This window comes from Miniopterus natalensis, chromosome 1 (genome assembly GCF_054644295.1).
Source record: "Miniopterus natalensis isolate mMinNat1 chromosome 1, mMinNat1.hap1, whole genome shotgun sequence".
Taxonomy (NCBI): domain Eukaryota; kingdom Metazoa; phylum Chordata; class Mammalia; order Chiroptera; family Miniopteridae; genus Miniopterus; species Miniopterus natalensis.
In genome coordinates this window covers 111,044,123-111,058,640 of record NC_142081.1, presented here as the reverse complement: position 1 = coordinate 111,058,640, position 14,518 = coordinate 111,044,123, and positions in this window count along the sequence as shown.

Sequence of the window (14,518 nt, the reverse complement as noted above, 5' to 3'; positions counted from 1 at the left end):
CTCATTTGATCCTGGTCAAGACAATTCCTTCTTCAGTCTCATGATTTTAGACAGTAAAGAAGTAGATAAAGCCTGCAAGACTCATCCCAGATTTGGTAGAAGGGGAATCAGAACAATTCTCCCACACACAATGTCAGAGCAAACGTTGTCTGGACAGACCATCCTACATTAAGCACAATCAAAGTAAAATATAAAAGCAAAAATAAATTGTTAACTATGGTAAACAACCAAAACAAACATATGAAAACCTATGTATATATATATTAAGAGGAAAAGAAGAAAACTAATATACAAAACACAGGAAGATCCCAGTCTAAATGAAAACATTGCCCAGGCAGCACATTCCTGTTAATTCACTCTATAAAAACACTTACTAAAAAGATGAATTTATTAAAACCAGGGCTCAACGATAAGAGATAAGGCAGAGGATGGGATGAAAAGAAAGATTGCTGAAATAAGAATACAAATTGAGAACCAAAACAGTACTATTAACTATTACAGCTCTAATAAATAACTTAGAACCAGCAAGGAATAGAAAAAAACTTAAAATTGAACATAGGAGTCATGGAGTAAAGGTGTGAGATAATTTCAGTGAATGCAAAAGAAAACGACTAAAGGGAAAAGCAATTACATAGATTCCGCAAAGAAGAGCTCATATTTTTGATTTCATGTTTTTCCTTTCAAAGAGGAGGCCGATTCTATAGCCACATAATCATTTCCATTTGCTTTTACAAAGACTTAAACAAAATGGAAAAGATGAAGGTGTGGCTCGTCACTGAAGTGACTCCTAACTTCCTATGGCCCCTGAAAATGTCTTTTCAATGCAGCAATGAAAGTGTTTTATAAATCTCCCCAGTTTTATAAAGAAAAGTAGTAATTCTGGGATGAAAAAAGCCAGAAAAATTCTCATCTTCTCCAAATTTTGGTTAACAGCATGTAACAGGACAGTGAATAAAACTTTTCTTGTTCTTGAATTTTTGCTAAAACTCCAAGGCAGAAAACTAATGAGTGCTTCCATATTTTACATAGAGACATCAATAAGCCCTGAGATGCATAGTTTTGTATCCTACTAAGAGACAGCCCAGACTGAAAAATATTTTTTAAGGTATATAACAATTTAAAAAACAAAACAAATTACATGAAATCACGTAAAATGGGTGAAGGGGGTCAAAAGGTACTAACTGCCAATTATAAAATAAATGTCATGGGGATGCAATGTACAGCATGATAGCTATAGTTAATAATACTGTACTGTATATTTCAAAGTTGCTGAGACATTATATCTTAAAAGTTCTCATACAAAATTTTTTTAATGATGTATGGTGATGGATGTTAACTAGACTTCCTGTGGTGATCATTTAACAATATATGTAAATATCGAATCATTATGTTCTACACCTGAATTAATACAATGTAATATGTCAATTATACCTCAATAAAAAGAGTCACATGAAGAGAGACAGTTGAATTGGCTCTACTACTCCAACCATCACCCCCAGCAGATATCAGCAAAAGTTATGGGCCTAAAGGATAGTCATTGACGTTTTTCAGTTCTTGACCTAGCAAGGAATGCTGTGGCTTTTTCCTTCTCCTCACAAACCCAGAAAAATGGGGCTGAAGTGAATACCTCACAGTGGTGGGGCAAACTGAACAACTACAAGGCAGAGAGAGAGCAGTAGATGAGGAGCTTGCGCATCCATTGCTTAGGGCACAAGGAGGTGGAATATCTACTTGATACAAAGGAACCACATGTGCTTGATCACTGGTGATGGAATTTGAGGTAGGGTCAGAAGCACTGCCCCAGAGAAGGTGTTCCAAGTCAGAAGGTTATGCAGTGAGGAGGTATCCTCAAAGAGACACCCAATAGATTTCACTTGTGCTCTGCTCACTAAAACAAGAGTTTCAATGCCCACCATAGAGAGAATGTTTTTGCTGAGAGAAGACAACCACACAAGGCAGGCAACAATGTTTTTGACACTTTTGTCTAAGCTCTACTTTCTGCTTCCACAAAGGCAAAGCTATAACCACAAAAGGGAGGCAGGAAGGAAAAGTACAAGGAGTCCAAATTAGGAGAGGGTAGGGCTTATTGGATATGAAATTCAAGTGTTAAATTTGGGCAAGATTGGAAATTTATAGACTCTGACTCAGATTTTTTTAAGAGGTGGGAAATAGAGATTCAAAAGGGTGGTTATTGAAGATGAAACCATACCATATTTGGACTTCACTGAATCCAGGTTTTTCAGTTAATCAGTCAACACTTGTATGAAATACTACTATAGGCATTTTATAGGCTGCTACTTCTACTTATGTTTTGACTTGACTGATACATTTATGGTTAGAAACCATATGAGATTTTTTAAAATAGTCTTAATTGAGTTAAACCTTAGGACAGAGATGATTGACCATATAATTCTTATGACTTAGGGGAGCACTTAACTTCTTTACTACTGATGATTATCTTTAAAATGAGAAATATAAATTTTATTCACAGTTTTCTGTTTAAGAATTATGACATCACTCATGTTTGAAAATCAAGTTAATTCATATTTAAGCACCCAATTTTAAGGTGTAGGGTCAAGCAAGGATATAGCCCAATTCCCTCTCCCAGTCAGTAGAATGATGTCTGCCTTGCCAGTAGTCACAAGGAGCAGAGCAGCACAGATCCAAGTGTTTCCCACGTCCTTGACAGCTAACAAACCTCTTACCAGGCTGTTTGCCCTTGGTCTGCACGCAGGTCTTTCCCAGCAAAGCTCCCTCGCTCTCCCCCTCCCCTCCCCTTCTTTCCCCTCCCCTCCCACCCCTCCCCCCTTCTAGATAAGTCCCTAGCCTACCCTGGCGAATTGTGGAAACTCACCGGACAGGTGCCATTGGGTCTTCCCTAGATGTAAGTTATAAAGGCTATGTCTTTCCCCTTTGGTCCTCCACATAGTTTTTTCAGACTAGCAAAGAACAGTGTGGTGCTCCCTAGGTTGGAGTTCCCGCACTACATAAGGACATAAGAAAGTAAATATCAATGATGTTTTGGGATTTTTGTCTACATTCCCAGAATTTCAAAAAATCCTATACAGGCATACCTTGAAGATATTGCAGGTTCAGTTCCAGAACACCACAATAAAACAAGTATGACAATAAAGTGAACTGTAATCTTTTTGCTGGTGGAGGGTCTTGCCTTCAATTTGGGAAAAAGTGACATCTGTGAAGCACAATACAGCAAAGCCCAATAAAATGAAGTGTTTTATTTTATGAACAGTGTCCTACTGTTCCCCAAGGCACTGCCTCTTTCCAGAGCCCAGGTAGGCAGAGCCACACAGTACTTTTGGGCTCTTGTTTTGAGCAAGGGAAGACTGTTAAAAAATGTTTACACAATATTTGTTTGATATGTAGCAGAGCTTGGGCCCTTTATGGATTACTGGGCTGGTTATTTTTTCTGGTTTTCCCCACTCTTTCATCTCTGCTGGTAGAAGTGGAGGTTCTGACTGATGCACCCACTTTCTTCCTCCACCTCTCTGAGAATTTTTTATTTTCTCCCTTTTGGGAATGATTTCACATGCTCTCTCAGAGACGGGTCTTCTTTCCTGTTGCAGTGAAGGGGATGTTAACACTGTCAGCTTTTTCTTATTAATTCACCATGTTACACAAGCAGCGGTTCTTGAATCCTTGACAGATATAATGAATAGGTTAGAAGGAGAAGAAAACAAGGAGGAGGGAAAATCGTGGTAATTAAAGTAGGATGAACAAGAAATAGAAAAAAAAAGGTAAAGTAAAAGCAGAAAATAAGGGGTGGAAGAGTGCCATCGGAAGGTACTTGTTTCTCTCCTGGAGCTGGCATTTCTGGGCCTCCCTGCTCCGTGGTTTTCTGGTTTGCATAATTGAATGGAGATAATTGAAAGGATGTATGAATGGCATAACTATGATTATATAACAGAGTCTAAGCAGCTCACTGTTGTGTGAAAGTGAATGAGCACTACATTTTACTAAACAGTTACCCTGCTTTGGCAGCTGTTACACTGTGATAAATGATTGCAGAATTAATTAATTGAAGAGGTTATTATACTATTAAAATGTATTTCCACTGAACAGTAATAATGAGAATTCATTGTTAGTCAATGAGTGTCCATCACTTGTTAATGGAAAATTTCTCTTCTAGTATTATATATATTGTTTTTGAAACACATCTCTATTAGACCACATATTCAAACTTTATTTATTTGAAGAGGAGCTGACTTTTTATCTTTCCATGAAAGGACTAGATTTTCTTGAAAGAGTCAGGATCTCCCAATTCCAGCTTGCTTACTTTCATACTATCTTGTTTTCCCCAGTTGGTTGTCAACTGATTCAGTTTGAGCTGAGTTCAATCTACCAATTCATTGCCTTTAAGTTTTGCCATATGTAGAACAATTCCTTGTAAAAAACACACCTCAGAAACCAATTTCTATTGATAAGAAGTTATTATCTTTCCTTTGTATAGTTGTTAAAAATGTAAGTATTCCTGTTAAATACTGTTCCATCAGTTATGTTTTCAGCATTCACAGGAGCTCATCTCTATTTCAGAATATGTGGATATTATAATAGCAGGAAAACTTGATAACTTTCTTTTGTATACTTCTTAGTAAGGGAAACTATGATGTGACAAGTGAAATTCTTAAACAGTGACACTATTTACTCACTTGGAGTAGTTGGGACAATGAGGCAGTTTCCTCCATCACCCAGTAGAAGAAGCTATGCCCAAATTTAGTATCCTCTGGGACTGGTTTTCCCTTTCCTTTGTCAGTAGGGGCTGTCCCTGAAAACCTGGTCTCCAGGTGGTGAGCAGCTTGCTTTCCTCAGGCAACTCCTGTAATAGCTGTCATTCCAGAAGACTGTTTCAGTGTTTGTCCTATAAGAAGAGAAATCGCAGTGGGGTTGCAGTCCTTCCTCTGAAATGTGGATCCCTGCTGCATGTGCAGGCGAGCACTGTGGTCCTTGTCCACTTCTCTGGGGAACGGTAGTAGGATGGGAGACTGGAGTCTTCTACTTTCTGATCCTTGTCTTCTAGCCTTCCCTAGTAAAGCCTGTATGGTGCTGTAGAAGCAAGGGACAGAAATCCACTGTATATGGATTCTTGTGAATTGTGACATGAAGCACTACTTCACTCTTCTGGTTTCTCTGGGGAGGAGTTTCCCCTAAACATGCCTGGCCTTTCACTCATTCGTTCCATCAGGTTGATTGAATTATTTGGCTGTAGGAAACATCATTGATCTACATTTATCAATTGTGAGGAGCTAACCTGTCAATAGTCATAAATGAAAAAAATCAGGATTTTTCTTCCCTCCTCTCTCCAGTCTGGATGAGAGGAAACAGTGACTTGTGCCAGTGCTTTTCTCAAACTTTCTTGTGGGTAGTCATTCAGTCATAGGGCTGGATCTGGAGGGCAGGGAGTTAGTTTTCAGGCCTGATCAGTTCTCATATTAAAGCTATATCTTTCAACCCAGCCTTTACCAGTGACAAGGATGGTACTTGGACTCCCATTTTTTCCCCTACATTTGTCTTATCTTTCAATTGGCTCAGAACTCAGGGGTAAGGGGTGGAGCTGATTGGATCTCCTTGGATTTGAACTACTCCAACATCTCCGTTGCAGGACCGAGTGTTGCATGCAGTGCTGCTCTGCTGCACAGATGCTCTTTCCACTGGTGGATTGATTTACTCTTAGTTAAAAGGTGGTGCTGTAGGGAAAGAGAGATTTAAGATTCCTAGTGTTTGAAACTGAGCATTTGGATCTGGAGAACGTGAAGATGACACCTCACAAGAGAAATTATCTTTCCAGGCTCAATAAACAAGCCAATAGATCTTTTTTTTTGCAGCCCAAGTGCTTTTCTCAGCCCCATTCTCACTGTGGCACAGGTGTCTAGCTAGCAATGGAATAGCATTGTCTGTGAAGTACACAGTCAGGTATTTCATCTTCAGTGAGCTTAACTCTCTCCTGGCTATTGAGGAGTGCTTAAATGGTTTTAGAAGTCTCTATGGAGATAGAATAAATTTTAAAGAAGTAATCAAGCATGAAAATTCTAGCATTTAAATGTATAAGTCAAAATTCTATGATACTATAAACATGCCATGAATAAATGGTTTAATTACCAGTTGGTTTGTTGGACATGTAGAGTTCAGGTAGAAGAATCTTTATAGTTCCCCAAAAGACAGAATGAATTCTAGTTAAGATAACTTGGTGGTTTGAGATTGAAATCACGTATGAGGCCAAGTCTATAGCAGTCTGGACACAGTGTATTGTTGGGTCTTGATGAATAATTGTCTGTTTGCCAACTATGTTCTGAATTTTGGAAAATATATTTTGCTGTTAGAAATAGACTGAATAAACAGAAAATTTTCTTTTAAAAATTACAGCAAAAGTATACAATATATGTAAATTTAAACTTAAGTGAATCAAACTATTCTCTTGGTGACTGAAAATTCTCATTGAATTCATCTTAATGTAAGGTTTCAGGTAAAAGTAAAATCTCCTCATGGTAAACTGATGGTTTTCCTTGTAGGTGAATTTGTTATTAAATTTGAATATACTGTTAGAAATCATATTGCCTGTCTAAAGGAAATGTGGATGAATTAAATTTGTCTGAGCTCTCTGTAGAGAATAAAACAAGTTTAAGAGAGTGCTATGAGACTAGTAAGGAAAGAATCAACCTCTCCTGCTTCCTCCCTCCCTCTGTCTTCATTTCTTTGCCCCAGGAATTCAATTCTTAAGCCTTAGGACTGCTCAAGTTTGTATTACACAGTATTATTTATGTTCTTTCTATCACTTTACCTTTGTTCTTTTTTCCCCCTGATACTCTCATTTTCTTTACTTGATAACATCAATGATTTTTTATCCATAGCTCTATTGTGGCACAGTACATTTTTCTAGACTATAACTCATTGATAGAAGGAGTTACAGTGTAATTGTTGCATCCACTGAACAATGCCTGCACAAGATAGTATCCAATAAGTATTTTTAACAAAATAAATGAGCTATTAGTCTGTGAATGCACAGTAATTTTGATATATGGAACCCTTCCTTAGAATGTTTTATCTTTTGATTTTATATTGAAGAATACTATTTTGCATGTATTCTGAAGCAGAACAACTTCATCCTGATGTTCTTTCCTCTTCAACAAAATAGGTTTAATTGCAAAATATGCTTCTTTGCAAAGTTCCAGTGACGATTCATTGTTTCTCATTATTGTACTGGCATAGAACTGTACTTGCTCCACTGTCCATGCCGTCACCACTAATGAAGAAGCACTTTCAGACAGTGGGAGGCACCATGTGCTCTATTTTGTCAGCCTAACTGGATGACTGCTGGAAGAAAAGTTACTGTTTCCTGGAAGTTTACTAGAACTATTTTTTTTTCTTGTATCTGAGTGTAAACTATGGATACATCTTGTTACTTAGAGTCCTTTTAAGGTTCTGGATAAGTGTCTTCTGTAAGAAACACAATTTACATATCTTAGAAGTGACTTCATGTCTCAGAAGTAAGCCTAGTATTTACTGAAGGGTTTCAAATATATCTGTTGAACAGCAAGCATAGGATTGGTTACAACCTTATAGAAACAAGCCTATCATTTCTGGGAGCTATGGAACTCAGGGTGTGTGACAAGAATGACATAAATATGCAACTTGAGTGTGGACAGATGTCAAATCTGGAGAGAGAAAGGCATGCTTATATCTACACCCTCTAGGAGTTGCTCTATGCCACACTACTTAAAAAAAAAAAATCTGTCAATTCCAAGAGGGTGGCAGATTGAGTGAAAACTACACTGTCACTCTCCCAGGACCAAACTGGAATTACAACTAAAACAGAGAAAAAACCATCCTGAATGGTCAACTGAAGACTAGCTGGGGAGCACCCTCATAACCAAGGAGGAAAAGTGGAGACTGCATACAGACTGGTAAGGAGTGAAGAGGCACGAGAGGGCTGGCTGGGCACCCACAGACAGAAGCTGAAGGTCTGGAGGGATATCTCAGCTGTGGGGGTTCCCACTGAGGACTGTGGAGTATAAACCCCAAGCTGGGCTCCCCAGCCTAGAATATCAGAACTAGGAAAGGTGCCCACATAACATACGGCTTTGAAAAACAGCTGGGTTTCTGTCTGCCAGGGAGAGATGGTTGGAAATGCAGGCAACTTCTTAAAGAGCCAATGCACAAAGTTTCGTGTGGAGCCACTCACCTTGGGCTCTGGCAGAGGGAGAACAGAGTGGACTAGAGCTGTGTGAGAAGAATCTAGTGTTGGGGGCTCTGGTGATAGAGCTCAGAGGGCACCCCTCTGGATTCATGTGCTGAGTCATTCCCTCATTCTGCAGAGGGCATCTTTCTCAGGCAGATGTTTATCATACAGGCAGCTTTTGTCTAGGGGGAAGCAGCTGTCCTACCCTCTTGGAAAAAGCTCACTCCACACCCTGTGGAGCTTATGACTTGCTGTAGTTTACAGCCTGAGGCTCATTAAGAGGCAGAATAAAAATCAGCCTGCAAGCAGAGGAGGATCTCTGGGTGCTCTGAGTCTTTCCCTGATTTGCTTCTGGACTAGGAAAAGCAGAACTCAGTGTACATCTATATCTTTTTCAAATGTACCTAGCCACAGCACATGGAGCCAAAAGCTATGGAGCGCTGATAGCTCCAAATAGGGCACTCAGGGCCAGTCACAAACTGTGTCTGACACCGGCCTGCACCCAAGACTCTCCAAAAAGACTGGGGATCGTAACAGATCTACTTAACACATAGAAACAAATCCAAATAGGCAGTCAAAATTGGGAGACCAAAAATAAATAAATAAATAAATAAATAAAGCCCTAAATGAAAGAACAGGACACTTCTCCAGAAGAGCTAAATTAATGAAGATAAGCAATTTATCAGATATAGAGTTAAGGGTAATGATTATAAGGATGATAAACAGCATGAAAAAAAAAAAAAAAGAAACTATAAAAAATGACCAGTTGGCAATGAAGAATGACATAGCAGGAATAAAGAATATGCTGGAAGGACAAAACAGCAGATTATAGGAAGCCAAGGATCAAATCAGTAAATTAGAAGACAGGGTAGAAAAAAAAATCACTCTGTCAAAGAATCAAAAAGAAAAAACAATTAAAAAACAGGAGGGCATAAACTGTTTTTATGCCCTCCATAGGGAGCTGTGGGGCAACATGAAATGTAACAATATCTGCATTGTAGCACATAGGAGTACCAGAGAGAGAAGAAAGTAAGCAAGGGTTAGAGAACCTGTTTGAAGAAATAATGGCAGAAAACAGCCTTAGCCTGGTGAAGGAAAAAGTCACACACATTTAGGAGACGCAGAAAGTCCCAAACAAGGAGAACCCAAAGAGGCTCACACCCAGACACATCAAAATTAAAATGCCAAAAATTCAAGACAAAAAGAAAATCTTAAAGGCAGCAAGAGAAAAGCAATCTATTACCTAAAAAGGAGCTCCCATAAGGTTGTTAGCTGATTTCTCATCATAAACTCTACAGGCCAGAAGGGAATGGCATGAAGTATTCAGGATAATGAAAAGCAAGGATCTGAAACCAAGACTACTATATCCAGCAAGGCTATCGTTCAAAATAGATGGTGAAATAAAGAGCTTCTCAGACAAAAAAGCTAAAGGAGTTTATCATCACTGAACCCCATTGCAAGAAATGTTAAAGAAACTGCAGTAATAATAATAAAAAACTATATATATGTTATATATATAAGATATATATATATATAAGATCTCTATATATATAGAGAGAGAGAAACATAAAGACAAAGAATAAAAATGGCAAAAAGTAAGTACCTATCAATAATAACCTTAAATGTAAATGCATAAGTGCTCCAATAAAAAGACATGAGGTAGCTGAATGGATAAGAAAACATGACCCAAATATATGCTGTCTACAAGAGACCCACCTCAGAACAAAAGACTCAGACAGGATGAGAGTGAAGGGATGGAAAAAAATTTTCCATGCCAATGAAAATGCAAAAAAACCTGGGGTAGCAATACTCATATCTGACAAAAAAGACTTCAATATGAAGACCATAACAAGAGACAAGAAAGGTCACTACATAATACTAAGAGGATCAATACAACAAGAGAATATAACCCTAGTAAACATATATGCACCTCATACAGGTACACCTAAATATATTATAAAACTTCTGGAGGACTTTAAGGGAGAGTTCAACAGTTTAAGGGAAATTTAATAGCACACTGACTTCACTGGGTAGATCTTCCAGACAAAATATCAACAAGGAAATATTGATTCTAAATGACACACTAGATGAGATGGATTTAATTGAAATTTGTAGAACACTTCACCCCAAAGCTGCAGAATGTACATTCTCCTTTAAGTTCACAAGGGGCATTCTCAAAGATAGACTTCATGTTAAGATACAACATGAGTCTACAAATTCAAGAAGATGGGAATTGTATCAAACATCTTCTCTGATCATAATGGCATGAAATTAGAAATTAACTACAGTAAAAATATTAAAAAACATTCAAACACATGGAGGCTAAATGGCATGTTATTAAACAATTCTTGGGTTACCAACGAGATCAAAGAAGAAATCAAAGACATCCTGGGAACAAATGAAAATGAACATAAAACATCCTCAAATCTATGGGACACAACAAAAGCAGTCCGGACAAGGAAGTTCATAGCACTACAGGCCTACCTCAAAAAACAAGAAAAATTTTTCATAAACTATCTGACCCTACAACTTAAAGAATTAGAAAGAGAACAGCAAGAAAAGCTCCAAGTAAGTAGAAGGAAGGAAATAATAAAGATCAGAGCAGAAATAAATGACATAGAGACTAAGAAAACAGTACAAAAGATCAATGAAACTAAGAGCTGGTTCTCTGGAAAGGTAAACAAGATTGATGAACCTTTAGCCATACTCATCAAGAAACAAAGAGAGAGAACCCAAATAAAATCAGAAATGAAAGACATGAATTAACAACTGATATTATAGAAATGAAAAGCGTTGAAAGCAAATATTATGAACAACTATTTGACAACAAGCTGGACAATGTGGACAAAATGAACAAATTTGTAGAAAAATGCAACCTTCCAAAACGGATTCAGGAAGAATCAGAAAAACTAAATAGGCCAAAAAAAACTGATGAAATTGAAGGAGTAATAAGGAAATTCTCAGGAAACAAAAGCCCTGGTCTGAATGGCTTCATGGGGAAGTTTTACCAAACTTTCAAAGAAGAATTAACACCTTTCCTCCTCAAACTATTCCAAAAAATCCCAGAGGAAGAAACACTTCCAACATCTTTTTATGAGGTGAGCATTATTCTAATTCCAAAACCAGATAAAGACACGACAGAGAAAGAGAATTACAGACGAATTCCCTGGTGAACATAGATGCTAAAATTCTCCACAAGATATTAGCAAATCAGATCCAGCAATACATTAAAAAGATTATACACCATAACCAGATGGGATTTATTCCAGGGATGCAAGGTGGGTACAATATTCACAAATCAATAAACATGATATATCATATAAACAAACTGAAAGACAAAAATAACATGATCGTATCAATTGACACAGAAAAAGCATTCAAAAAAATCTAACCTCATTTTTGATAAAAGTGGGAATAGAGGGATCATACCTCAACATAATAAAGGCCATATATGACAAACCTACAGCCAACATCATATTCAATGGACAAACACTAAAACCATTTCCCCTAAGATAGGAACAAGACAGGGGTGTTCACTTTTACCACCTTTATTCAACATAGAACTGGAAGTCCTAATAGCAGCAATCAGACAAGAAGAAAACATAAAAGGCATCCAAATTGGAAAAGAGGAAGTAAAACTATTTGCAGATGACATGATATTGTATGTAGAAAATCCTAAAGACTCCACCAAAAAACTACTAAGTTTAACAAATGAATTTGGCAAGGTAGCAAGATACAAAATTAACACCCAGAAATCAATGGCATTTTTATGTACTAATAATGAATTTTCAGAAAGTGAAACTAAAAATCAATCCATTTACTATTGCAACCAAAAAGTTAGGATACTAAGGAATAAACTTAACCAAGGAGATAAAAGACCTGTACTCGGAAAACTACAGGATGCTGAAAGAGATAGAGGAAGATATAAACAAGTGGAAGAATATACTGTGTTCATGAATTGTAGAATTAACATCATTAATATGCCAACACCACCCAGAGCAATCTATAGATTCAATGCAATCCCTATTAAAATACCAATGGCATATTTCACAGATCTAGAACAAATACTCTAAAGTTTGCATGGAACTATAAAAGACCCTGAATAGCCAAGGCAATCTTGAAAAAGAACAAAGTTGGAGGGATCACAATATCAGATATCAAGTTATACTACAAAGCCACTGTAATCAAAACAGCCTGGTACTGGCACAAGAACAGGCATGTAGATCAATGGAACAGAACAGAGATCCCAGAAATTGACCCCAAACCATTATGCTCAATTAATATTTGACAAAGGAGGTAAGAACATACAGTGGAGTAAAGACAGTTTCTTCAATAAATGGTGTTGGGAAAATTGGACAGGTATCCATGCCAATAAATGAAACTAGACCACTGACTTACAGCATACAGAAAAATAAACTCAAAATAGATAAAAGACTTAAATATAAGTCATGACACCATAAAAATCCTAGAATAAAATACAGGCACTAAAATCTCAGACATTTCTTGTAGCAATATGTTTACTAATACATCTCCTAGGACAAGGGAAACAAAAGAGAAAATAAACAAATGGGACTACATCAAAATAAAAAGCTTCTGCCCAGAAAAAGGAACCATTAATAAAAAGAAAAGGGAGCCCACTGTATGGGAGAACATATTTGCCAATCATATATCTGATAAGGGGTTAATATCCACAATATATAAGGAACTCATGCAACTTAACAAAAGGGAGACAAATGTTTCAATTAAAAAATGGGCAAAGGATCTAAATATACACTACTCCAGAGGGATGTACAGATGGTGAAGAGATACATGAAAAAATGCTCAAAGTTGCTAATCATTAGAGAGATACAAATTAAAACAGCAGTGAGGTATCACCTCACACCTGTCAGAATGGCTCCATCAACAAATCAACAAACGAGGGTGTGGAGAAAAGGGAACCCTAGTACACTGCTGGTGGGAATGCAGACTGTTGCAGCCACTATGGAAAACAGTGTAGAGTTTCCTCAAAAAATTAAAAATCACTTTTGACCCAGTGACCCCACTTCTAGAAATATATCCTAAGAAACCCGAAACATCAATCAGAAAGAACTTATGCACCCCTATGTTCATAGCAGCACAATTTACAATAGCTAAGATCTGGAAACAGCCCAAGTGCCCATCAGTAGATGAGTGAGTGGATAAAAAAACTGTGGTACATTTACACCATGGAATACTATGCAGCTGCTAAAAAAGAAGGATCTCTTACCCTTTGAGACAGCATGGAGGGACCTGGAGAGTATTATGCTAAGCAAAATAAACTGGTCAGAGAAAGACAAATATCACATGATCTCACTCATATGTGGAATAATGAACAAAATAAACTGATGAGCAAAATAGATCCACGTACATAGGAGCATGGAACAGAATGAGAAATCTCAGAGGGAAGGCAGGGGTGGGGTTTGGGTGGGGGGAGATTAACCAAAGAATTTACATGCATAAATGCATAATCCATGGACTCAGACAGTAGTGTGGTGAAGCTCTGCGGGGTGGAAGTTGTGGAATGGAGGGGGTCAATGGGGAAAAAGAAAGGGAGACATCTGTAATACTTGCAACAACAAAGATAAATTTAAAAAAGCATGACCAGCCAGGCATGGCTCAGTGGTTGAGCATCGACCTAGGACCCAGGCGACTGGGGTTCGATTCCCAGTCAGGACACATGCCTGTGTTGCAGGCTTGATCCCCAGTCGGGGGCTTGCAGGAGACAGCCGATCAATGACTCTCTCATCATTGATGTCTCTATCTCTCTCCCTCTCCCTCTCCTTTCCTCTCTCTGAAATCAATAAAGATATATTAAAAAAAAAAAAAAAGCCCAAACAAACAAAAAGATCTGTCTTAAAGATTTTCAGTGCCATAACCTTGTAAGTGAGAAGCCTCAATGATATGAGAGAGTATGAGTATGTTTGTTGAGTTAACAAACTACTTGACCAAGTGTTTTCGTATATATAATTCTCAGAAGTAGTGGTGGGCTTTCTGCTTTGCTTCCTTTTCTGTACCTCTTCACACAAAATTCTAGGAGTCTTATTTGCTAGTTTAGGGAAGGTTTAATTCAGATGTGGGAAAAAAGATTTTGACATTTTAGTGTCTTCTATTATTAGTAAACTGACATTTTGGTTTCTAAATAAACTTGGGGTTTTCAAATATCTATTTTTTTTTTAAACTGAAAAACACTGTATTTGAGCTTTCTGTCAGGAAAACGTTTTGATAAAATGTCAGATGCATAAATGTCTGATATTTTCCCATTAAGTATATTTTATTATTACCATGTTATGCTCTGGCCTGCATGTAGGT